This window comes from Rhinolophus sinicus, chromosome 17 (assembly GCF_057876585.1).
Source record: "Rhinolophus sinicus isolate RSI-liver-muscle chromosome 17, RSI-T2T, whole genome shotgun sequence".
In the NCBI taxonomy this organism is placed as follows: Eukaryota; Metazoa; Chordata; class Mammalia; order Chiroptera; family Rhinolophidae; genus Rhinolophus; species Rhinolophus sinicus.
In genome coordinates this window covers 150,286,344-150,310,520 of record NC_142517.1, presented here as the reverse complement: position 1 = coordinate 150,310,520, position 24,177 = coordinate 150,286,344, and the positions used below count along the sequence as shown (strand labels likewise).

Genomic DNA, 24,177 nt, shown 5'->3' with positions numbered 1-24,177 from the left:
TCATTATTCCACTGGATGGGTGACAAAGTTTTTCACCAAGCTCCTTTTGAGGGAAATATTTGGCTTTCCCACATTTTTGCTATGAAGCGGTACTTCAGTGAATATCCATGGAATGTAACTTTATGTGTTTGTACAATTATGTCCTTAGCAGAAATTTCTAGAACTGGAATTTCCGGATCAAAGAGTTAGCATGTTTTAAATTAGCACATTGACGGGTTGGCTTCCAGAAGATTTGTCCCCCTTTATTTTCCCAACACTGTATGAGAGTATTCATTTTCCCATCACCCTTACCAACACTGGTATTAATTATTCTTTTCCATCAAACCATCAGGAAAAAGAGTTATATTAGTATTTAGTGAGCCCCTACCACACGCCAGGTGCCATCTTAAAAACTTGATGTGTATTCTGATTGCCCTGTGGAGGTTAGGTGCCCACATGCACTTTAGACCTATTTAAATGATGGGCAACTAACACCCAGAGAAGTTAAGTATTTTGCCCAAAGTCATACAACTTGTCATTGTCAAAGATGCTGCTGGGGTTTGAAACCAGTTCATCCATCACCAGATTCTATATCCACTGGAACAGTTAAATTTCATGAAAATGTCAAAATCCTATTTACTGGCTATAACTGAAACGCAGCCGTCTCTTTCCCCAGCAAAACCGACTGAAAATTCTGATTTCGAGAATAGTGGAAAACTGAATTCAAGGTTGAGTTCAGCCTCTTACAGGTAGCTGCTGTGTGACTTTGGGCACTGCTTAACCTGAATCTTTCCTTGGCTGAAAAAAGCCCCTATCTACCATCTCTATCTTAAAATGCTTTTGTAAAGCCCAAAAGGAACATCTGTGCCTTCAAAATTACTTGCTGAGCCATTTCCTTGTGCCCTGCAGTCTGGTGACAAAGAGGCCACCCTGCCCCAGCGGTCTAGTGAGAGATGAACATCAACCCAGAAAATCAAACAACTGTAATAGAGAGCACAGGAACACGAGTGATTCAAAGGGGCAACGGGGAAGGGAATGATGGGGTTCTACGAAATTGCCGCTATTCAAAAAGACAGGAAAAACAACTACACAACACCTGGGGAAATGCATGGAATCGTATTAAATAGAAAAGGCTATAAGTAAAGATATATTTTAGTTCCAATTCTGTTTTGTACCAGGGCATATGCAAATAGAAAGTAATAAGATCATGAATATTGTATTAAATAATATCATTCTTTTCTTTCCTTTCCAAACTGTACAAACCATCATTTAACATTTATAATTCTTAAAATATTTTAATTGCTGAAAGCACAGCACAGATGGAAGTGATTAATTCTGACTGAAATAATGTATGTGAAAGTGGGAAACTCTAAATCCCCCCCATGAATGGTATTATTGTCAGAAGATGAAATAATCTAGCATTCTGCATAATAGCATTACAGTGCAGTAGCACGAGTTATTTTTACACTATGCTGCTTGGTTTCCGGCTCACCTGATAATATACAACGTTAGTCATTTCTCTACAGTATTTTCTTTTTTTTTTTAAAGAAATACATGCATGTGAAAAATGGCCAAACAGCACAAAAGGGTCTGCAGTAACATACAAGACTATCATCTACCCCCTAGATACTGCTCAGAGGCAATCACCATAAGTAGTTTCTTATATATGCTTCCAAAGATACTCTATGCATATGTTTGTCATTTGATAATATTCTTGGAAGTTTTTTCCTTAAGAGCACATATAAATCTACCTCACTCTTTTAACAGAGGCCAATCACTCTACTGTGTGGACACACCATTTATTTAATCAGAGTGTGTGCTATACTATAAAAATGTCTGACAATGTTATTAACACTATTTATATAATTATTTTTCCTTACATTTTGATTTTCCAACCTAGCAAATGGTACATCGTCTAAGTTCTTCAGCAAGGCCCACCAGTACCTTCACAGATACCAGGCTCTCTGGGCTCATGTGCCAGTACGCCCTGCTTCCAGCCAAACCCAAGCTGGGTATTATTCTCCTAAATACTCAATCCATTGCTCATGCTGTTGCTTTGGCTGCAACCCAACCCACCTTCCTTTTCTTGGTGAATTCTTACTCAATCCTTCAAGAGAGGGTTTAGGTATAACCTTCTGGAAGGAAAGGATCTCAGGGCAGAGGAAATGCTCCTGTGCTCAGCTCCTGTCACAGCCTAGGTCCTTGGCACTCTACCTCCTCATGATGAAATTGTATGCGTCAGCCCTGACCACCAGATTTTTAAATTCCTGCAGGACAGAAAGTACATCTTACTAATCTTTGTGACTGCCAGAATTTAGTCCAAAGTCTGGCACGCAAAATACATTTAATACCCATTGAATCGAGCTAAAATGAATCAGTACACTTCTGAACACCTATTAGGTGTCAAGCCCTACTTCAGATGTACTGGACAAACTTTATCTCTTACTGAGTACAATGATCCCCATTTTACAGATGAAGAAACCGAGACCCTGAAGCATTAAGGAAGGGAGAGCTGAAAATCTGAAACCAAGTCTACTTTACTCCAGAATCATTACTCGTTCCATTACGCTGTTCACCTACACATTTTGATGCTGAAAGTTAAGCGAAGAGGTCACGTACACAGGTCCTGAAGGATAGGACATCACAATTATTGTGGATAATCTAAGGGCACTGTAGTCTCCCCCCACCCCCAAAAGGCAGTCACAAGCAACCTAGAATGTAGGACTAAAATGGCAGAAAACAAACAAACAAAAAAAGAGGTCATGAACATGCAATTCTTGTCTATAGCATCCACAAATATGAACTTAGTATACCCAGGCAGAGTCTTCCAGGAGCCACTCAAAATAAAAAAAGAACAAAGTAGTCTGAAGTACCTGCAATATTCCTGCTTAATTCCATCAGCCTGCTCTCCCTCTGAGCACTGTTGGTTACATCCCAAGTTTCTTTCCCCACTCCCCAACTCTACAATCCCCAGACCACTCACTAAAGCTGAACTTTGGCCAGCACCCTTAAAGGAATTCAAAGTTGACCAATTCTGCACAGACACGGCCACCCAGAAAACACCTATCAGTGGGCAAGGGGCGGGACAGAAGGGTCGCAAGGCAAGAGTAGGTAGAGGATCCTGTTTACCTGCGATGAGACCTGAGGCGGGACATGAACCCTCGTGTGCAAACTGGGTACAGTGAGGAAGAAGGCCTGCTTCCTCTTAAGGCCCTTAAGAGAATGAAATTAGATAATTTAAGAAAAGGCACCGGCACAGAGTCTGGCACTAAGTAAGGGCTCAAATGGTTTTTCTGCACTGACTGAACAAACCTACCAAAGAGCAAGCCGACCTCCTCCTGCCCCCCTCCACCAGGACAAGGAGCTGGGAAGCCCTGTATTGACAAAGGAAGTAGAGATGGCACTTCGCAAAGGAGGGAAAACAGGAGGAAGCCGCCCTTCCCTCCCACACATGAGAAAAATGAACTGATCAGCAGCATGCAGTTAATGAACCCAAACCTTGTTCACTACTAGGAGAGACAAAGAAGCAAAGAATATCCCCAGGGTAACCAGGCACTGACAAAAAGGACACACAGGCTGAAAACAAGCACTACCCGCCCCCCCCCCCCAAAAAAAAAACCCACCTTTGTTTGCTATTATCAGCCACAACCAAATAAGAATGCCTCCTAATTGTGGAGGAAAGGCAGAATAAGGTAGGAAATGGTTATAAATAGAAGCAGTGCACAGTCCGCCCTAATACACTGCCGACTAGAGTTAAGTAGGCACTAAACTGGTTGAATGAAGCACATTTCCAGTCCTCGCCCTCCCTCCCAAGATTAAGGGAGGATGGCTAGGTTCAGGTCTATGTGTTTTGACTTTATGTCACTCCATTCCCAAAACAACCCACCTTGCGAAGTCACAGAAAACAAGCTCAGGGAGACGGGGTAACCCGCCCACGTCACACAGAGACTAAGGGATTGAGTTGGGAACTGAACCCAGTCTGTCTGTCTTTAAAGTCTCCACTTACCCAAGAAAGACACAACTTGTGTGTGTGTGTGCGGGGTGGGGGGGGAGGGTTAAATGGGTGAAGGGGGTCATAAGGTACAAATTTCCGGTTGTAAAATAAATAAGTCCTGGGACTGTAATGTACAACATGGCGACTATGGTTAACAATAGTGTATTGTGTACTTGAAAGTTGCTTAGAAAGTAAATCTTACAAGTTCTCATCACAAGGCAAAAAACATTTATAACTGTGTGGTGATGGATGTTAACTAGACTTAGTGTGGTGACCATTTGGCAATATATACAAATATCAAATCATTATGTTGTACACCTGAAACTACTATAATGTTACATGTCAATTATATCTCAATTTTAAAAAGACACAACTGACCGAGAGGAAGGGGAGAGGGACCTAGGCTGCAGTCAGTGACTAATAACAAGCAAATGGTCTAATAACTGCTTAGTTGATCGGGTTGAAAACCCAGATTCCAAAGAGTTGAGTACTTTTCAGTATATATTGTATATATTGCAAAATGATTACCATAGTTAGGGTATAATCATCCCATCCATCACCATCCCATCACATAATGACCATTTGTGTGCATGTGGTGATAACATTTAAGTTCTACTTTCCTAACTTTCAAAAATATAACATAGTATTGCTAATTAAGAGTCACCATGTTGTAGATTAGATCCCCATACAGTGACTTTTAATCTGTGATAACCTAGGCCCTTCCTGAGCAAACCAAGAACCCAGGGCATTACACCCCACTCTCCATATCCTAGGTTCCCTCTTTCAACCTCTTTTTCATAAGCAAGAAAAATACTCAGAGTCTAATTTCACTAGAAACCTCTTGCCAAAGGTCCACTTAAAATATAAAGACAAACCTAATTTTCAGGACTTCCTACTTTGGAGCGTTAATACAAATAACTAAAAAGCATCTTTGGCAGAATTAAATATGAATGTACATAAATTCCTAAAAAACAAGCAGTTTTCCTAGATGTTACTTTTTACCAGAGGTCAACATCATATTGTTTAAGAAGCTATCCAAATCTCCCTGAAAGAAGTGAAATTAAAAGACAGCCTAAGCCATTCAGAGACACACATTCCCAAAAGCATGAGCCCGTTATAACCTACCTCGCTCAACCCAGGATCTTGATATAGATGCAGATTGCCAAACCCCAGTAAACCAGCTCCTATGGGCAGGGCCTGCAAATGTGTGTTCAAAGTGCCCTAGGTAATTCCGATGTGCAATAAATACAATTTAGGACTAGCGGCTACAGGGAGAAGGGCTACTTAACCATCCCCTCCTACAGAAGTTCTACCCCAAACCTACCCAGAGGACTTAAAGGAGTTTCTACAGGGAAGCTGGAATGTCGCTCCAAGAACAAAATTTCCAAGTGCCTACTGGGCATTTCCCACTGGGTATCCCAGGGGGGGGCCCTAATCTTGCCTCTCCCCTCCTGAAAGAGTTCTCAGTTACTTGTATCATTCATCAGTTACTTGTCCACACCTTGCTGCCCCACCTGGAAACAGCCATTGCTCTCTACCTCCAGTCAGCTGTCAAGCACAGTAATTCCTCACTTAACATCATCCATAGGTTCTGGGACGTTAAGCGAAACAATGTATAAGGAAACCAGTTTTACCACAGGCTAATTGATACAAACAAGAGTTAACTTTCTAAAGCATCTCATTGCACCACATCAATGTTATAATGAAACGACCTTGAACAAAACAATGTTATTCGAGGACCTGCTGTATTCCTTTCTGTTCTGGAAGAAGCTCCCATTCCACCTCAAAAATCATCTCCCATGCACAGCTTTCCTTGGGTTCTCCCTCTCTCTGTTCTAAAAGCACAGGACTGTCAATCTGAGTTCAAATCTTGGGCGACTCAGGTGACTGTGAGCCCATTTCCTTCTCTGCAACATGAGGATGACGACAATACCACTCTATGAAAAGTTTTTTTTGCTTAGTTTACATGAGCTAATGCACACCAAATTCACAACAAAAGGTATTCAACTAACATTCGTTCCCTTCCTCCCACTAACTCAGGCTCAAACATCATCACTCACCTGACCTACTTCAAAAGCCTCATAGCAGAGAGCCCTGCCGCCCATCTGTCCCCATGCCAATCTCTCCACACCACCACTGCCAATGCTTTTCTCCAGCACACAGCTCTGATTACATCATCTCCCTGCTTTAAAACCTTTGACAGCTATCGTTTGCTTTAAAGGATCAAATCCATACTTTTTAGCCTGCCATGCAAGTCCTTTTGCAATCTGGCTCTCTCCTCCCTGCCACTGTACCCAAATGCCAAGCACCATCTGTTCTAGTAACAACACCCCAAACATGACTTGTGTTTTCATGCCTCCCAGCCTCTGCTCATGGTGCGCCCTTCACAGAAAGCCCCTCACCCTCTTCCCCACGTGGCAAAGGACTCCTCCCTGAAGCTCCCCCCAGCCCCCCTCAGCCCCTCTCCATCCTCCTCCCCTTCCTCTCCTCTCCTCTCCTGCCACACATGTGTCTCTCTAACATGTGTACTATGCATACACTTGTCACCTCAGACTGAGACACAGAGCTGGCTTCAAACTCAGAAGAGCACAATGACAGCCCTCAAGAAATATTTGTTGGAAAAATTAATGCAAGACTTCCACACCACCCCTTGACAAATGAAAACAGTTCCTAATTTGTCAAACAGTTAACACCTTCATGGTAACTTTTTACTTCTAAAACTCATAAGGATATAATATTCGTTGAGGTAGCTAAGACTGCTGCTCTTAATGAAGGAAGCAAAACAAGCCCTTTGAAGGTGAAATGTCTTGAACACTTCCATCGGAATTTTCAGAATGCAATCACTATCCCTCTAGAAATGGTATCTCCTCATTTTTCCATGACTGGAGGGGGAAATCACACACCTTGATTCCTCCTGATTTGACTGATGATAGGTGGAGCTGGACAGTTTAAGAGGTCCATCTTGGGTAAACAAAACATTTCAGAAAGGAAGGGATAAACAAACTGTTGCTCAATGGTAGGGAAAAAGTGTAAAAAGCTCAAGTGCAGCTGAACGCAAGTCTATCCTCAGAGAATAGGTACTACGCGGACAGAGTAGTGTAAACCCTTGTCTCCTTGAGAACTTTTCTGGTACAAGCCAATAACAGCCACAGGTCCTGACATTTGGGGACAACTGATAGAGGGGAACACTTCTTGTTTACCCATAAATGCCAAGGCCAGGCCCATAAATGTCTACATAAGCAGCCTCCAAATGGTTCCTTGACTTCTCCTGTTCAAAACTCAGGATATATTCCTTCTCCCTTTGCGTGAGTCTTGAACAGGAAGGGCACAAAGTATGGAGAATGCTCCCCTCCCCCTCCACTGTGAGGATGGGAGCCCCCTGTGGGGAAAGCACGGACTCCTCTCCTGTGTAGGAAGCCAGCTGTCCTGGTTGGCGGCAGACCCATTCACAAACACACATATGACAAGTGTAAGTGACAGACTTACTCCATCTAAATAAAAAAGTTTAATACTCTAAACCACACTCAAACAACACTCTACTGAAGTCTGTGGAGTCTCATGTTCTCACAGACATATTAAATCGATAGATTATTAAAATACTCCTTTTCATTAAAACCAGACAGTTTGTTGGCAATATCCTCATGCCAATAATAAAATATCCTTTCTTCTCTGATTCCTTTTCCTCTATCAATTACCATCTAAAACTGTCCCACTCGATTTGTTCAAAACATTTCATATAAACATCTAATTGTTTTAGTACAAGCAACTAACTATACAGATTATCTTGAAATCAAGGACTTATCTGGACTTCTGTAACAAGTACCTTAAAATTAGCAGTTTCAAAAATACTCAGAACAAACAAAAACTTCCATTCAACTACTGATCCAGAAAGTTGAGGTTTAAAATACACATATGGTTTAAAGGAGAAGAAAGAGTACGTGTTTTTGCTACCTTTGAGCCAAGCATGGTGGGCAGGGGTTTATATAGGTTCTCACCTTTAGTCTTGACAAAAACCCTGTAACCCTGTGAAACAGGAATTACTACCCCATGTTACAGACAAAGAAACAGAGGTCAAGTAAACTGCACAGAGTTACACACAAAACCACAGTCCATCTGGCTTCAAAGATCATGCTTTTTTCACTATATTCTATATATTTGTATTTTTAAAAGGGAAGGAGAAAAAAGGAGTGTGTGTATGTATATTTTTAGTGTACCACTCTAGTTACAAAGTACCTATTCTGTCCAAGACACCTTATTATTCAAATCAGGCAATTTTTAATGTATGTAACTGTTCTTGTCTGCTAAGGGATTAAAATAAATGTAAGAATGCGCTGGGAACTACCCAGGATGGCTGCCATTCATCACACAAAGCTACTTTATATATACCATGTTATTCTTCATTAAGACTCACAAAATTGCTTTAAGTTTGTTTTTTTCCCAGACATACAACAAGCAATTGGACAGATATCAAGGGGGAAAAAATTAAATAGCAAATTAAGTTAGCAAAGTCAGCTATGACAAGAACTTTTATTTACATGTCTGAGTTTCCAAGACAACATACGTATGAAATTATCACCCTGAGTCACTTCATAAGTTATATAAATACTCAATCATTATGTTGTACACCTGAAACTAATATCATATTGCATGTCAATTGTAAATGAAAAAATTTTTAAAGTTTTTAAAAAGAAAAGAAATTATTACCCTGAGGGTGTACTTAGATTTATGGGTATATCTCAAATTAGCATAAGCATTTATCAGAAAAAATATTCTGCTAAACCTTATCAAATAGAAGTAGAATTAATGCATATTCCTAAATGAATGTGCTTAGAAATAAATCTTTATGGAATAATGTTCTACCATTACAATTCAGGTACCCTGTCATTCTGAATCAAATTCAACCACAAAAAATGTTTAACACCAAGCCATTTTACCCAAGAGGCATGTGGTTCATAGTCTTAAAATATACCGAAAACGTATATCCATTTAACCAGGCCAACTATTCAAAACACCACCATGTTCCAACCACAAGTGGGATAAATTAAACTTGCATCCCCTTGATATACTAATAAAATTAATTTCCAAACATACGCTAAGCCATTATTTCTTTATATTAAAAAAAAAGCTACTTATGAATTGCTAAACTAATGTCTCTTCCAAGTAAGAGGAGAGGGGGCAAAGCATAGTCTAGAACCTATTCTTACCAAAAATATTTAACCTGAATCTAAACATGCCTTTAGATGTAACTTCTAGTTTATAGGAAATACAGGAGGCAAAGGGACAAGGTAAACAACACCACAAAGAAACAAACTCAAAATATGGGACATCCTTTCACTTCTATTCTAAAAGTCGGGGTGAGGGGGTGGGGGGAACGGGTGGTGAGATAGTATTTTTCTACGTTTAAAAAGACTAAAGGGACAAAAACAACAACCCGCAGTGCACTATGTGAACCTTGATTGAATCCTTGTTCCAAAAAACAAAAATGGTGACAAATGACATTTGGGGGACAAGTAGAGATATTAAGAAATTACTGTTAATTTTATTAAAAGTGATAATGAGTAGTGATTTTTTTTAAGTCCTTAGTTAGAAATGCATACTGAAGTTTGTCAGGTGAAATTATATGATGGGATATCCTTTAAAATACTTCAGCAAATTAAACAACCCAACATTGTTCTCAGGCCCAAAGATGTTTTGCAAAAATGTTTCTACAGTTCAGTGCATTTGAGAAATACTAAATACCCTGTTTCCCTTCAAAGAGATTCAGAATGAACATTAGAAATAATTGTGCTCAAAAGTCCTGCAATTAAAAGCAAAATTACCTGTTTTACTTTGGTTAGCCTAGATTTTGCTACTTATTTGAACATAGAACTTTCCCTTCATAACATCTATTAATTTCCTGAGAAGCAGTTTCCCATGGAACCCATTTTGGGAATTATTGTTTTATCTACATAGGTCACTCTGAGAGGTAAGGCTCTCTGAGTCCATACATGCTTCAAGAACTCTGAATAATAAAAAATTCACAATTGTATCTATTTGTAACTTTTTTATTTTTGCATCTATAAAGAAATAGATGCTTTATATGCTAACATGTTTTAATTTTAAGTAGGACTCTTTCTATAATATGAAAATGCCACTGCAAAATTCCCTCAAGTGCGGTTATATTTTACTTATTCAAATTTATTTTCTTGGAAATCTACAACAGAATAGATTTCAAATTCATCCAAGTTGTCAAACCACACCTATTTCCCACTTTCAAAACCTTGAGATTTTTCAATGGTTTCCCTAACGCTCTCCAAAGACTCCTTGAAATAAGTTACGGACTTCCCAGTAACAAAACACAAAACAAAACAAAAACCTGAAATCAAAACTCTTTAATAGTCTTTCAGGTGGTACTTAAGGGTTTCCAATAATTTACCTCAAATTCCCCGTATTTCCATCTTTATGCACCAGAAGTGGTCCCATTCTTATACATGGGTCCTTTGGGTACTTGAAAAACTAGATCCCAGGACAGATTTACCTTATCACACATTCTACAGACTCCATGGCTAAAAGTTTTATAGCAAGCTTTCAACGAATATCTGGTTGGGTTTTTGGTTTCTTTTTGTTGTTGTTGTTTGAGAAAAACTGCATCCTAGGCCATTTAAGAGCCTGAACACTTTAAAACTTTGGAAATACTCTTAAAAGAAGACAAAAATGGCTAACAAAGAAATCTGAGCTAGAAGTCACTACTACAAGGAAACAATCAAATTTGATGTCTCCCTTGCATCTGGAAAGCAATTTACATTCATAACCCTTTCATATACATTCTGTCATTTGACCCTTAAAACCCTGGAGAGATGTCTGTTTTCCATCATGATAACATATATTTAACATGGCGCAACTTGAAAGCTGACAACTTGTCAACCCTCAATTATCCTTACCATGGAGAGAATATCGGCATAAATAATTTGATTCAGCTGAGCAATGTGGCGTGCAACAGGGACGCTCCTGTCTCCCAACAGGGATGCTCAAGCCAGACCCCACCACTGAGGTCTATCTCCCAAGACTGTGCTTGGTGGTATTTGCAGACAGCTAACTGTCCACAGGCATTTAGATCTTCATAGATCTCATCCTCCAGGCCTTTCCTGTCACTCCACTAGGACAGAAGACTCTCCTGTGAACTCACTGCACCTGCCTAGGAATGTCCAGTAATGTTTTTGCACTATCATCCCAAGGAGCTTCCCATTTTCACCCATGTCAGTGATCCCACATGAGAAAAAGGACAATGTGTAACTGCAGGCAACACGCGTGAGGACAGACCAAGCAGCCTTGGAATAAACGTGACCAGATTTGGATCCTGAATCCTCCTGTCTTGGCCATGTGTGTGCCTTGCCCTCAGCTCCCTCACGTGTACATGAAGCTCTCTACCTCCCAAGGCTGTCAAGGGCTGGAGGGGAGCGAAACCTCCCACAGGAACTGGCATAGAGTCATGTTTAACAATTGTGGGTTCTCTGTCTCCCTCCCTTTCTCTCAGAAGGGCAAAAAAGCAATTTAAAAAAGTGACCAAGACAAGACAGGACCCCTACCATCAAGAAGTCTACAATCTACAGGCAAAGCAAAGAGGTGGACAACTTAATAATAAAAGGCAAAAAGAGTGAAACATTATAATGAATGTACAAGCAATGTGCTAGGGGGGTTAAGTAGAAGGAAACATTTAAATGCAGAAGGGGGAAATCAGATAAATAAATAAAACATTATTTATTTGAGTTAGGCCTTGAAGGACAATGAAAATTTCAGTGGTGGGGAAGGGGAGAACAGGCGCCTCAGAGGCAAAATTCACACATAGTACGTGACAGTTATAGAATGAGCAGGAGCTCAGTGGCATTTACAGAGGCACAGAGAGGACAACTGGGTCTGGAAAAGACAGTCACGAACCATATCACGAACCATATCACGGAAAGGCTTGAAAGCTATGAATAAAAAGGGGACAGCTACTGCTCTTATCTGTCCTTGAATCAGCTATGGTCTTTTCAGCTGCAAATAACAAAAGTAAGTGATTATAAATGACTTTACACTGTGGTCTTAAAACTGTTTTGCTCATGCAGCATGAACAGTAAAAAATTAAATATGTACTCCCAATATGCTATAAGTTGTATATAACTTACACAATTAAAACACTAGAGTTATGAATTACACGTCTATACTAATGAAGTGAGTACATTATAAACATTCCTTGAGAACTTTTTAAAGCTACTTTATAATCCAGCAATTCTACTTCTGGGTATTTATCTGAAGAAATACAAAACACTAATTCAAAAAGATATATGCGTCCCTATGTTCACTGCAGTACTATTTACAATAGCCAAATATGGACCAATAGACAATCAGATAAAGAAGATGTGGTACATATATACAATGGAATATTACTCAGCCATAAAAAAATGAAATCTTACCATTTGCGACAACATGGATGGACCGAGAAGGTATTAATTATGTTAAGTGAAATAAGACAGAGAAAGACAAACACCATATGATCCCATTTACATGTGGAATCTAAAGAACCAAATAAATGAACACACAAAATAGAAACAGACTCAAAGATACAGAGAACAAACTGATGGTTGCCAGATGGGAGGGGGTTGAGAGCCTGGGTGAAAAAGATGAAGGGGTTAAGAAGTACAAATTGTAGGTTCACAATAGTCACGGGGATGTAAAGCACAACATAGAGAATATAGTTGATAATGTTATAATAACTATGTATAGTGCCAGGTGGGTACTAGACTAATCAGGGGGATCACTTTGTAAATTATACAGACATTTAACCACTATGCTGTACATCTGAAATTAATATAAAATAATACTGAATATCAACTGTAATTGAAAAAAATTTAATTGATTTAAAAAACTTGTTAAAGGATGAGAACAATTCAAACAGTATTATTGTTTTTATTTATTTATACAAACCCATACACAATTTTTATACCAACTTCCTATTAAATTTGATTTAAAATTCATTTCCTAATCTCCAAATAAGACATTTTCTTGTTCCTATATACTTACACTATTTCATTACAATTTCTTTGCAAGAATCTGTTTAAGCCATGTGCCAATTTTTATGGAAGACAGTTTACTTAAAACTAGGTAACATAATCCATAAATCCATTTACATGGATAGAGTCCACCAAAGGCAAGAAAAAGAACCAAGGTACTATTGCCAATTCCACCAGGTTGTACAATGCCCCACTCTTCCCTTGAGTGACCGCAAATCATCTAAGTAACAGAAGACTTTCATATATACCAACCAACATCGACCCATCTATTAAATATTAATAAAGCTTAATTTTTGTTTAGATAAAGTTTTAATATTTTCTTCCTCCCATACTGGATGATCTAGTACACTCCACTTTGGAGATCACTGTCTCAAACAATAATGAGACTTCTTTTCTCACTTGAGAAAGTCACAGTGGTTCTAGGGTTGGTTAATTCAGCAGCTAAAAAAGTCACTGTCGTCTTAGGCACCTTCCATGTTTGTACTCTGTGAGCCTCAGACTGTCAATCTGTTCTATTTTGCTGACAACCGTAGATTCCCAATATGGTGAGACCCAATAGTATCACATATCTAGTCATTAACCAGTCAACAGAAACAGGAATGGCATTCCTAAAGTTAAACTGCTTTAATCAGGATTCACTCCCCGGGGAAGGAGACACACACCCAACTTACCATGCGGTACACAGCCAGTGGAAAATCAAAAGCAGGATTATGTTATCGAATAAGGTGGTAAATTATTACAGCAATGGCCCCTGCAGTAAATCATGTAACCACCAGAGCATGAGTGAGCCTAGGCACAGGCAGAAGAACCATCTAGCTGAACCCAGCTCTGAATCCCGAGAAAATAAACAGTTGTCTGTGTAAGCCACAAGGAGGAAAGGGGAGCAGGATGGGGAATGCTGTGGCATGGACAACAAACCATCCCTGCCATAGCACTCTATTTATGTAGAACAATGAGGGAAGAAAACACTACAGTTTCATTTCCACAGATGTTTTTTAAATTCAAACATCAGAGTCAGCAAGCACTCAATAAACATTAATAATTGATGCTACTAATCCCAAGTAATTTAGTATAAAGCATGGCAGAAAGAGGCGTGTATAATGAGTTACATGGGAATAATGACCACCTCCCGAGTTTTTTGCAGTAATTCAATACTCTGTTACACTAGTGCCTATAAACGCAGCGATTCAAATCCCCACACAATGTGAAAACATCTACTACTCTCAACACTGTGGAGTGTATGACACAGGAACATTAAAAATGTCCATACCCTTTGGCATATTGGTATGTTGTTATGAACAGCAATTCCACTTTTGGAAACATATCCTACAATAGAAACATCCTGTATTTTGTTTACCCAGATCCTTCCCTCTTCCATTAACAATAACCCCTTTCTTTGTGGGACGTTTTGTCTCCCCATAATCACATCTTGTGGGTCTCATGGGGACTGCCAACCATACCTCTCCGTTGGTTGGCATGAGTCCAATCTGGTTCTCTCCAGGGTTTTCCCAAATTGGAACTAAAAGCAAAGAGTCAGTTTCTTGAAGATGTGAGATGATGAAGCTACCAGCAGCCAGGTACCTCTGTGTACTGGGTTCTGAGCTGGGTCTTGAGATTTAATGATGAGGAAATCACATCTGAGCCAAATGGCTCTGATAGCCTAAGAGATATTTCTTTCCAACACATTTAAATGTAAAGAATGGACTGGCTAAATACATTATAGTAATGTATGTAACAAATTTACTAAACAGCAATTAAAATAATGCCAAAGAAGAATGCACTGATAGGACAGGGGGAAAAAGCACATTATGTAAGGATATACTGTACTCTAAACTGTGCAAATATATTGCACACACCCTTGTACATCGAATCTTTTTCAGATTTCTCCAGAAGCACATATAATATAGGACCCTGTTTTTGCATAACTACGTATGCATGAAAAGGTCATAGCCAAGTGTTTCTTAGAAACTGCCCCACCCCACCCTGACTCCCAGAGGTAATAAAGCCACTGTTCATGATGGGCAAGTAACCCTAGATGTGCTGGGGTGGGGCAGGGAAGGTGGTGAGTCATTGGCTCTGGGCTACATGGGTGAACATCCTGGGTTCACATCTATATACAACGGTGCCGGAAGATTTTTACTAAAATTCCCCTGTGGTAGTGGGAAAACCTGTGCTAAAATCCAGGGACGATATCATCCTTCTGCAACACTTTCCTTGTCCTTGATATTCTTGCCTATGGGATTCTTCTTTCCAGAATATTCTCCTTGATCACACATACCTGCAGGAGCTCCTAAAGACAACATCTACCCTGGAAGGGCAACCATCCTCAGTGACACAGCCAGCCAAACCAGAACCCCTTTCACTCCACAAGATAATGTCCCCCACAGGCTTCTTTACCAAAAATCCCCTTGTCATTCAAAATCCATTCTCTGATAAGAAAAAACTGGAAGTTCTTCTTCAGCTTTGCTGCTCTCGTCCCTTTCTGGTACATTGATAACAAAGTCTCCCACCCTCATTAGCAAATACTGCTTCGTGAATCTCTTTCCTCACACACAGAGCAATGGCAGCTGTTACCATCAGTCCGTCAGACAGTCGGCACTGATTGACACATCCTCTTCATGCAGCTGAGACACTACTGCTTAATATTTAGAATAAGTTTACAAAGCTGAAAATGGATGGTCTGCTAAGACATAAAAGAGCTTACAGTTTAGCACAGAATTTTATGAAGAACCTTTTAAAGAAAATCCATGCCAGCTTCCACAGGAGTGTCAAGTTGTACTCAGTGCTCTTAAGTAGGCAAGCAGGACACAGGACAAACATTTAGAACCCTGTAAACATTTAGTGAAAATGGGTCACCTGCAACCTACTATTTCTTTACCATTAAACCAATAGTACTATAAGGGAAGAATTTACTTAGCCCACACAGTGCTGCAAAACCTGATTTATCCAGATATCAGTAAAAAGAACCCAAAAAGGGTAACACCAAAAAAGAGACATTCATCCAGGCTTTGTAAATTAAACTGAAAGATAATAAGATGAAAGGCAAATAATATGTATATTTCTTATTTTTAAAAAGACATACAAATTTGAGAAGTGATTTCCTCAAGAATGCTGTCTGGGGTGCTAGTCCAGATTACAAATCACACTTTACCCTGAAGCTTACTTAATAAAATAGAAGTTGAGAATAAACAAATGATTAGTTTGAGATATATGTATTCCTGAGCTCTGTTATGGGAGAAAGTTTTATTACCATTATCAGTGAACTGTTTTTAATGGTTGACATAAAAGCATAGATATTAACGCTGGGGTTCTAAAACCAGAGTAACCCATACATGAAATACTGTAGGAAACTACAACACGTTAACATTAGTCTGTTTGTCAGGTTTTAGCCAATTCACAGGTCGATGCCCTGAATAAAGAAAGGTACAGTGGAGGAATAGGGAGAATCAGAAGACCTAGGTTCAAGTAAAACTCCACCATTTATAGATGCTATTGAGCAAATGGATCTAAGTTGCCCCACCTCAGTTTACTGAACTGAGGGTTCAGGGATGAAATATGTAAGTAAAGCCCTTTATAAACCCCAAAGTACTGTTCTAATATTATAGCACTGACTCCAGAATGCCTGCACTTCTCAAACTCTTGGAGAGTCATAGAACTTTAGGGTTGAAAGGTAATTGCATTTTAGGGATGATAATGTTGAGAAAATCAAGGGCCAGAAAGGCTTAAGAGCCTTTCACAGGAAACACTTTTGTAAACTGGTGGGGGCTTAGGGAGAGATTCTAGTTTTCCACCAATGAAATATGTATTTAGACAGTTCAAAACAAAACTATCCTAGGACTAAAACATATCCCTCCCCAGAGAAAGAGACAGAGACAGAGACAGAGAGAGAGAGAAAGACAAACAGACACAAACACACACACATGGTCCCAGTCTTATGATGGTTCGACTTACAATTTTCTTGACGTTATGATGGTGTGAAAGTGATACATATAATAAATTACATGAGATATTCAGCAATTTATTCTAAAATAGGCTTTCTGTTAGATGAGTTTGCTCAACTGTAGGCTAATGTAAGTGTTCTGAGCACATATAAGGTAGGCTAGGCTAAGCTATGATGTGCATGTTCGGTAGGTTAGGAGTATTAAACGAATTTTTGACTTGTGATATTTTCCACCTATGTTGGGTTTATCGGGACGTAACCCCATCGTTAAGTCGAGGAACATCTACATATCCGTATAAATCCTCTGCGTTATTTTGCTTTTGTAAACTTTACTCCTGTAACTTAAAATTTAAACTAAACTTTTCCTCGGAAAGAGAAAAATAAAGCCATTTCTCTGGCTATGAGACTCACAGCCTACTTTCAACCCAACCCCAACAAAACCTTTACAATTGGGTTAGAAAAGTCTAACGGAAACATTGACATAACACTAACCTCCAGCTACATGGGCAGGCATCGTTATAATATGGATTACAGTTCTACTAGCCCAGGGATACTGGTTTTAATGTTCCCTGGGAGATAAAGAATTAATCAGCAATTTAGAAAGGGATGTCACCTAAAAATGGACAGTTAATGGAGATGATTCCATTGCCTTTAAAACTGTGTCCTCAATCACCCAGTATCAAAAACCCACTATGGCACCAAAGAAATTGTGTGTGGTTAAAGAGACAAAAATGTTCTTTTTTCTACAGGCTGTTATGGGAAGCAGAAAAGGGCTGACTATGAATCAGTTATGTTTTAGTTCCACAGTGGACATAAATTATGATAATTTGGACATTCTGGTGGTTAAACCAAGAAAGCAGGAAAACCATAGCTTCCAAGTCCCCGCAAAAGTTGTTTGTGGCAACCCAGCTGAGAGACAGGGCCATGAAAGGGAGCTTTAAACTTAATTCTGGACTTTCCTGCCTCCATTAAAATCGATGACACTATTTCCCATCCCTTATTGTCAAATCACAACAGTGCGGAAGCCTGGACCGAGTTCACTTGGCAGGTGACAGGACCAACCCTGGGAGGAAGTCCTGAAGGATGTCAGATACCGTATTTCCTTTTCTCCTGCATACTTTTCGTCTTAATTCTGCCAGGATAGATTTACCATGCATTCTCACTGACAATCACCAAGCATTCTGGCTGACACAAACTTTGCAGAAAATGGCATACTCTAGAGAAGGTCCCTCGTGAGATCCTTAAGTAGCTTAAATGAGTAAAACATTCATACTACTACTATAATGAACATCTCTCAGTCCCTCATAAATTCTTTCATTCCCAGCAATCAAGAAGCAGCTGTTAAAATCCAGGCATGGGAATACCTCCAAGCTAGCCAGAGAAGCTTCACAACTGCTTTCTTCTCCTTCCCCTCCCCCCATCCCAGGAGTGCCAGCCTGGCAGGAATAAAGATGACCCAGGAAGGAAAAACAGAGAGAGCAGCCGATCTGGTGAAAGCAGAGATGCAGACTCCCTTCATTTCCACTACAGAGAAACACCAACTCTCTGTACCAACTAACCAGGTTTCTCTTTTCCTCTCCCATTCCTACCGCCTTCAAACACATTAACTTCTGCAGTCTGGTGGTCTGGTATTTCCAGAGTTAGGGACCTCAGCGATCCTAAGCCCTTTCCTCAAAAGATCTTGAACCAGGCACTTCCTTTCTGTGCCAGAGCTGGAGGCCCATCCCACGGGAAGATTCAGCTCCTCTTTACCTTGTAACCCGCCCAGACGGCGCTGCAACTCGGGTCAAGTTCAAGATGAAGGTGCCCTCCTAACCTCTCCGAGATGACTCCAACAGGGAACAGCGCTACCGCGACGAGTCCCATCACTCCAGGCATGGGGAGCTGGGGCTGCCGCGAGTGGCCTGGAGGCAGTTGAGAGGGGAAGACTACAGTCTCTCAGCCCCGCGTCCTCCGACTCCCTGGCCGCGGCGCCTTATTTCTACCTGGCCACCGCCGCATTTCCTCCCGGAGCCTTGTACAATAAGTCAAGTAAGTTTTGAGAACGCTTGTCCAGAGACATTTCTGCCTGCAAACACAACACACAATGCCTAGGGCTTCCTTCCTAGCCAGCCGTTCCGGAAAGCTGCCGCGCCAAAGCCGGGAGCCCCACACACCCCCAGCATTGTTCGCCTGCACCCCAAAGTCCTTCAGGAAGACAGTGCGCCCTGACATAAGTACTCTCAAAGTGACCACTCTCCAAACAACAGGGGGATTCACAATTTTGATACAATTCTCGTCTTTCTCAGCTCCCCTCAATACCTAATCCTACCTGGCTCACCCCCCACCCCCAAAGGAACATGGATATGCTCATTGCAATGTTCTTCCAAGCGAAGCAATAGACTTTCAGCCCAGACTGGGGTATTACGACATCACCCTCCCTGGCTTAAGTTCACCCAGCAACTTCGCGATCCGTGCTCCCCTACACGCGGGGGTCACCCTGGACTCCGCGGTGCTGGAAGCGCCTCTCCCTCGTCTCCCCCGCCCCAGGTACCAGGCGTAGCCCAAGCCCTTGCCAAGCCCGAGGGCTACAGAGGAGGCGAGAAAGGGGGCGAGGAGGCCGGGGGGGTGGTGCGTCCTGGGTGCCCTCGAATCCCAGCTCCGCCGAGGGCCGGTTCGGTACAGCTAGGAGGGGATGGCGAAGGGAAGGCGCAGACTCTCCAGAGACGCCAGGACCAAGGCCCGGGGTGCCCAACATGTCTGTTCCTATCCCCGGAAAGCTCCTTGGTGTACCCAGTGGGGGGCGGGGGAGGATCCAGAAACTTTCCCACATGCCTTTCCACTCTCCCCATCACCCTCTCCTCCTCCCCGGGACCCTCTCCTCCCCTCTGCTCCTCTGCATCTGGCCGTGCCCCGGGCGCACAGAGGCCTGCTGTGGCGCCAGGGCGGCGGGAGTTACCTGCTGGGAAAGTTTCCAGCTCCTCGGCGCGATTCCCCACCCCCAGGGCTGGGCCTCCGGGTGCGGCCAGCTCGGCGCTCCGCGGCTGCCTCTCCTCCCGCTTCCGAGGCGGCCGCTGCTGCTGCAGCTGCCACAGCAAAGGCTGCGATCCCGCCCGTCCCCCCGCCTCGCACGGCCCACACCAGGGCCTCATTGGCAGCCCGAATCCCCGCCCTTGCGCGTGTTCCCGAAGGCACCTTCCTCTCGCGCGCGGGCCCGGGCCGCGCCTCCCGCACCCCTCCCCGCCCTGGGCTGCCGCGGCTCCCGGGACCCGTTGAATCGCGGCGCTCGAACTTTCCGCGGGGTTCAGGCCCGGCGCCCCCCTGCTCCGTCTCTCCCGGCCAGGTCTCCAGCTTTCCTCAAGGGGGCTAGTCCCTCGAGTCTGAGCTTGAGCCACTCCCGGACTGGATCAAGATGGGTGATAGTCTTTTTTTCAGTCTCTTTAAAATCAGTGAAGTGACCCGGCCTCCCCTCCTTGCTGCTTTTTAAAAACAACCGAGAAGGACATATGGGAGCAATTTACAAAGCTGAAGTTTTATTGGATTCTTTAGGGTGACTTGTGTGACTGTCTTGAATTTTCTCTGCCTCACTTAACTACACACACACACACACACACACACACACTTAAACACTCACTTTCTGGGCAAGAATGTGCTAAGGTAATCGAAGGTGTAAGGAGCATCTCTCGCCTGCCTGCTGTGTCTTTCTTTCGCCAGAGCGAATTGGGGACGTTTAGGGACCGGAGATTGCCCTGGTGTCCCCGGGGCCCGGTGTCTACAGCCTCCTCTGACAGCTCCAGGCTGGCCCTGTGCTGTCTGTGCTACATCTACCGAAGGCTAACGACGGGCTTTTATCCGCGGGAGGAGTAGGTATGGAGCCGGGAGAATACAAAGATGCTATTATTGTTTTGGCTGGTAGGAGTGAATGAAATTCCCAAGTTCCCAAAATGTTTTGTTATTCCGCAGCAGAGCGAGACCCGGGATAGGGCCTACTGATTCAGGAGTCCTGGTTTCGCTGTCTTCCCCTAAGAATCCCAGGCAGCCTGGGATTCCTATTCAGGTTGGGCGGCTCAGCCCACTCCACACCCAAAGCCCTTTAGACCAGACCAGACCAGCCTTGGTCACCGAAGGATCAACCAGGACTGCTGTGCCTTGTGTGGCCTGCGGGACTTGTGCACGAGTCACCCCAACGGTGTGTCTGGAACTGGGAATACAGAAGTTCCTATAAATGGATTTATTGGCAACCTCTAACCTTGCTGTGGCAAACCCGCCTTTAAAGACAACTGTTTTAAACAAGTTCCCCCATAAAAACTTCAACCTCACGCAGAGCTTCCCAATGTAAAGATATCCGGGGAGGGGAGTGTCCATACTTAAAGTTCTTACGAAAAGGGGCAGGAAGCAAAATGCCACACTAATCGCTCTACGTAAATAAAAAATGCTGAAATTTGCTGGATTTTTCACCCATAGTTTCAAAGGCCTGATTATTTCTGCACTGATATTTGAGCAGTAAACATATCAGCAGCATTGAAGTTCTAAAACAAAGCAAGACAGAAATATTTAAAGTAAACTATCAACTTATTAAACCAGAAAAACCGTTGACTTATTTCTTCACTCTGAAATGTCTCATTGCTGAAAAACACTGTAATGTGTTTTATTTAACTTCTCTTGAAATGCATAAAAGTTAGCAATCTTTCAACAATAGATGAAAAAGCCAGACAGCCACCTTAATGATGAAAGAATGACATAAACAAAAGAAAAAAAGAGAAACTCCATGGTAGTTTTAACTAATCTGAACTATTGAGATATAAAAGAAACAATCCTGGAGAAATAGACTGGTCTAATTCCCTGCCTCAGACTTCTTTATAATTGGTGAAATGTATAATGGCTGAAATCGACAATTTGTATCACGTTCTGTCTTGGGCTCTTCTAAGCTATATTCACCAAGTTTTTGATGAAATAGCGTAGTTAAATTCGGTTTTGAAGACAGTGAGATTCATTTTTCCCCCTCTATCCTCAGAGCTCCCTAAGTAGCAAGTAGAAAAACACATAAAGTAAATATGTTAATTACTGGAATCGTCTTTAGATTCTTTTTAGTTGAAAAAAATGTCTTCAGCGTTTCAGAAGTCACAGTCACGAAAGAAGTAACTTCATCACTGCCTAGTTAGGAGTGCTTAATATTCGAAACAGGCATATAGCTAGCAATCTGAAATTTGTACACAGAGGGCCCTGTCTCCCCTTCTTCCTGTAGTGCTTATATAATCCAAACTACATATGTTATTATGCACAATCTGATCTCCAGCTTTAAACAGCTAACATTACATACAGTATGTTATACTAAGAACATCAAAGCTGTCTGAAGCTGTGAGTGAAAATGGTACATTTTATAGAAGACAAGGCCAAAAACACCGAGTAATAAAAATTCATGGATGAGGGGGGAAAAGGGGACCCATTAAGATCAAGTCTGTAAGAAAATATTTGAACGTTTTCTAAGCATCAAATATGTGAAGTATTAGCTGAGCACAGGTTCAAAAAAATGATATTTAATGCTTTTTTTAAACTCTGCTTTTCCTTTTAAAAATGTAAAATGTTTTTAGTTAGTTGTTAGGTGATGGTTTATTTGTATTTTGGGGGAGGGGAGAGCAAGAATCACCTCTTGCTTTTCTTGGGGGTATTTCAGCTCATCCCATTAAGTTTAAAAAGCTCACTCATTACATTTCTGTTGATTCGAACTGAAAAAGAAATATGGATCATATGACTATTATATACTGAACACATTCCCAAACATATATACCATATACTGGATTCCATTTTTAAAGTTTCTGTCAGTCTGCCAGCAATGTAGCTTTTCTCAGTAGAATGCAAGAAAACAGCAAATAAACTGGTTATTTTACCGTGCAATTTACATCCCAGGGCAATAGGCTGAGGAAGGCGTGAAAAGAATGTAGCTTGTGCATGTTACAATGCTTTTTCTCTTGCTCAGATTCTTAAGTACTTCTATTTTAAATCAAGCCTAAGTTAGGATCACAGCCAGTGTTTATTATATAGTATGTGTAGTATTGAATACATAGTGAGAAGTGAAATGTTTAAAACAGTGTAATAATTAAATACAAAAACTGAGACAGGACTTAAAAAAAAAAAATTAAGGCAAGGTAGGGAATCCAGACTCAAAATAATTCAGCCCACAAACACTTTTCACCTACTTTGGAGTATCTTTTAATGTTTACAGAATTCATTCTACTTTGGTCCATTCGTTCTTCCTTTCCCTTTTAACATTTTGGGGAGAAAAGGAATTTTTAAAGGCGTGGGAATACTGAAATAGTTGGATTATAGGTAGAAATCAGTTGGGAAAAGCAATGAAATTACATACCCCTACACAATCCGTGCGTGTGTAATGATCCATGGTCACACACACATACCAGTGCCATGGTCAGATGTGAGCTAATGGCAGACATTCGTCCAGGGATATTGAAAGCCATAGTTGTGCACAGTTAGCCAGGCAGTTAAATTAAAAAAGTCATCTAATGGGACATATAAACACCTCTTCAGGTCTAGCATATGGCCTGGCAATATTGTAGAAACTCATCCAATAGGGGTGAGGCAGTGAATTATTAATATTTAAACCGATAAGGAATCCACCGAGGAAAGAAAGTAGGGAGGTAGATTCAGGGGTTCACATTTCCTTATAAGAATGTAGGAGTAACTAAAAGCCTGGGAGAATCTGGTTTAAGATGGCATGCCATCTGACTAGCATTTTAAATATAGATTTAGACCAATCTTCTGATGGTGAAATGATCTATAAGGAGATATAGAAATTTCCCATGTTCAGGAAGGGTGAGGTAATATAATCAGGTAGTAATCCCTCCAATAAATGTTGTTGAATGTGGCTAAGCTGGCTTAAAAAGAAATGTGCCGTTTAACTTTGAGTATAACAAATGCATTTTAATATTCTCCACCCTGGGAGTGGTGCTTTCTCTCCTCTCAGCAAGTTGTATAAAAAGGCACTCACATAGGAGTCGTCATATCTGGACTCCAGTTCTGACTTTGGCAATTGTAATTCCTGGCAATTCATTTATCCTTTTGAGCCTTGTCTCCCTCATCTGTGAAATAAGGAGTACAGCATAGGATTGCCGCCTCACACATTTGTCGGGAAGATGAAATAAAATAAGGTGACAAGCACTTAATAAATTAGAAAATGCTCTACAAAAGCCAACTTTTATTTAACAGACAACAAACTATGTTTTTCCCTCCCCATTATCTAG

General features: G+C 41.3%; 1 protein-coding gene across 5 annotated transcripts in view; it reads right to left on the bottom strand.

Annotated features, from left to right (window-relative positions):
* TANC1 (tetratricopeptide repeat, ankyrin repeat and coiled-coil containing 1) overlaps window positions 1–20,016 on the bottom strand; it is a 218,548-nt gene extending 198,532 nt beyond the window's left edge. For 2 of the 5 annotated variants that reach the window (XM_019727214.3, XM_088794246.1), the window contains exon 1: window positions 19,881–20,016. The gene's annotated coding sequence lies outside the window, so the exon portion shown is untranslated. Of the gene's footprint in view, window positions 1–18,694; window positions 18,717–19,880 lie in introns of those variants that run through there. The other 3 variants (XM_088794245.1, XM_019727215.3, XM_074336821.2) reach the window with 3 other exon arrangements.
* Between the last annotated feature and the right edge of the window lie 4,161 nt (window positions 20,017–24,177).